This window comes from Rhopalosiphum padi, chromosome 1 (genome assembly GCF_020882245.1).
Source record: "Rhopalosiphum padi isolate XX-2018 chromosome 1, ASM2088224v1, whole genome shotgun sequence".
Taxonomy (NCBI): domain Eukaryota; kingdom Metazoa; phylum Arthropoda; class Insecta; order Hemiptera; family Aphididae; genus Rhopalosiphum; species Rhopalosiphum padi.
The window spans coordinates 60,936,214-60,939,973 of record NC_083597.1 but is presented as its reverse complement, the minus strand read 5'-3'; positions in this window follow the sequence as shown (position 1 = coordinate 60,939,973).

Sequence of the window (3,760 nt, the reverse complement as noted above, 5' to 3'; positions counted from 1 at the left end):
ATGACACATAACGTGAATGACAGTATAATCGGAGGCGACGGTGATGGCAGTGCTAAGATAATTTCAAATTATAAAATACAATTTGTCAGGAACGGTAGTAGTTGAAAGCTTTGCTCTTGAGTACATTTTTTGTCGTAAGCTAGGACCGTTTTCTTATCTCAAAAAGGTGTACCTAAAAACTGTTGACTCGTCTCAGTCGGTCCCAATATTACCTCCAAACCGATAAGTTACTTACTGTTAGCTCGACATGGCCAAATCTGGTAATAAAACAGCTTTGTATGACTATCGCAGGTGGCAGGTCCAACCATTGATTGATGTATACAACAATTTTATATTAAACAACATTATTGAACATTTTTACAAACACCCTTTTCCAATTTATGTGTCCGAGTTTACACGTTTACCCATTAGTGATTCGATGGCCATGTGTTAATTGATTAATGACATAGTATAACCTGTAATTCCGAATAGAAATGAAAAAATAAAAAAAATAATATAATAAATTCACCAACAGTGAAACAGAACGGAAAAATTAGTTTTGAAATAATAGCTAGTTAGGTATAGGGTATCCCCCCATGACGATAACGATGGAAGGGTGAGATAATATTGTTGTATAATATAATATATATGTGTACTTTGACGGAAAAGGGAGTTTAAATTTAACTCGAACACTTTGTCGCTAATGATTTTCCATGCAGGCCATTTGTATTTGTCATACTATTAAACGGTGCGTCGTTACAAGGGACAACACAATCGTGCCTGAGAATCTATTTACCTTTCATAAGAAAATATTATGTGGATATATTGAGCGTATATACTGGCCACGACGATGAAATGAATTGTACAAAACGGTATTAATACATCCGGCGTAACCATCATTCGCTTCCGAGGGATTGATGGTCAGTGATTTTGAAGGTTTGGCATGGGAAAGTCGCGTCATGGACGCTCACGCGGTATACACATTTATATAGTATTTACAATGTTATATTTCCCTTGTAGCCTGTAGGACTCGTACGATTCGGTTCTTAGTATTTGATTATTACACGCCGGGCAATACATAATATAATAACATTGTACGTATTCCCATTCAAACACTGATATATTATATATTAATCAATAGCTTGAACAACGTAGAGCGGAAGAATTTGTAAATGTAATTGTTGGAAACTTTTTTCTACGTGCCCATTAGCCATTATAATCATTACGATCGTATTTCAAATATTTTGTCTAACTAGCATTGATCAACGTAGTTTCTTAAAAAAAAATCAAATCACAACGAGAGTCGTATCACGGTTCGCACACACTTTTATTTCAAAAAAAAATTTAGCTTGTGTTTTAATAATGCCTATTGTTTTCGTTAATTACTATAATGCTTAAATATTTCATAGAATCAGGTAGGTAGATATTTATAATAATTATATGTTTTGTTTTTTGTCTGTTTATCTGTTTTTCTGTTTTTTTTTTTATTTATATATAGATAAGACTAAAATTTAAAAAATAGATACACATTATTATTATTATTATTATTATTATGTTTTATTATTATACCCATTGATTTATTTGATATCAATTTATATATTTTAAATAAATAGCATTAAAATAATTTGAAAATATTAGATACCTCTACATAATATATAATTATATTATAATGTTGAAATAAAAAATAAATACACACTTTTCGACTGTGTCAATCAGTACAAGGTTTATTACCATATACATATAATATTATGTAAACCCCATTACTTCTTTACAAAAACTACGTTGATACAATGAAACATACATTATAGGTGCCTACGCTAACCAAATCTATTTAATATAATTTATTGCAACATTGATTCATTAAGCAATACATAATTATTTTATTAAAACGAGATATCAACACAATGTGCGTTCATTAATAATCATAATTTTGTTTATGTTAGCAATTCTAAATCTAATAATTAGGATATATTTCCCAAACTAAAAATCAGACGAAATATTCTGTAGCCTTAAATTAGTTTCTTTACACTTTACACCAATTGTAAATGTTACGAGTTGTGATTTACTTCGTACATTTAAAAAAAATACTATAATATTATAATGTCATTCGATAAAATTAACTTTACTTTAATTTTCTTATATAACAAATAATATAGGTAGGTATAGTTTATATAATATATATTTATAGTAGTTTATATAAGCAACGAAATAATATAAATAGTTTTCATCCCGATCTTTATAATAAACGCAATAGTAGGTACACGTCTAATTGTCACTCGTAGTGAAAATGTGCCATTATATTATTATAATGATGGAGGTAAGTAAATTTTGGAATTTATATCCATATTTTATACACAAATAAATAGCTCATTATAATAAAAACGAATAGTCTACCTACGTTGATTTATAATTTAGACACGCTGTTGTATTTTGTATACTTAGCATACTGTTTTTACTAATTATTATTAATTTATTTCAATTAATGAAAAATATTTTATCCTTTCTAAATCATCATTTAAGTACAAAAACAGTAAGTATTCAATACAAAATAATTTTATAATTATTTGTATATATTTTACTGCGATGTGATGTTATTAATTATTTATGAAGTAACACTGGTATTTTTGTCGGGCTTTCATTTTTATTATCGAACGTTCGTTCATTTCACGTAAAAAAAAAAAAAATATGATATTAAAACAAATCTTAAAATGAATTTTTAATTTTTAATAATAAAAACTTTCGGGTATATTTATAAGTGCATATATTCTGTATTATTTTTTACAATCATAACGAGTGGGTAAATACCGCATGAACTTTGCTTGTTTGAAGATTTAAATTATAAGTTTCTGAATAATTATATACACAACAGATCTAAAATGTATAAAGAATATTATGTTTATAAAAAAAAATGCAAGTAGATAATATTTTTAAGCTATAAAAATTAAAAATTCTGAAAAAACGTAACTAATCAAACGCAATAGAAACGTAGATTTACCAATTTATCAATAACAAAAATGTCATTTATTACCATATATAATGTTTATTACAAAATAAACGTCAAATGTAAAAACAATTCAGTAGCAAATTAAACTGCTACCGCAAAACAACTACAGTATTACGCTTCTATTGATTAAACCAATATTATACCTATATACGCATTATAATAATTGTAATTTTTATTTTATCAAAAAACATGGTGATCACTTGCCATACAAAAAATATGTCGTGCAATTTAAACACACAAATAATATTTAAAAACAACGAACATATTTTAATGAATATCCGAGCAACTGTAAATCGGTAGATTGGAAATTAATAATTATATATATTGTTTATTATTATTATTATTATTATGTCTGTGTCGTACGTGGTGTATAAAAAAATTATATTAATACTATTATTACTAACAACACTAACGTATAAAACAATATATTATACGCCATATATAATCGTATATCAGAAACTGCAATATCGCCGGGCCAACTGCTGCCGCGTGCACATAACACTTTTAAACTCGTAAAGTATATATCATGTATTATTTTCCACGCATAAGCCGCTTTATACCAGCAAGTAATACGACAAAACTCTGCCTCGTGCGTACATTTGTACTATATTGTAGACACTTATGATCGTGGCTAACCTAACCTGCCAACGATTTAACGATTTGCGAGACCTTTAAAGAAAATGTTTTTAGATGATTATATCGCGCAAACCTTTATCCGTACAATATAGACAAAACGTAAAAACCAATACCTACACTCTGAAGTTCAGTATATAGAGT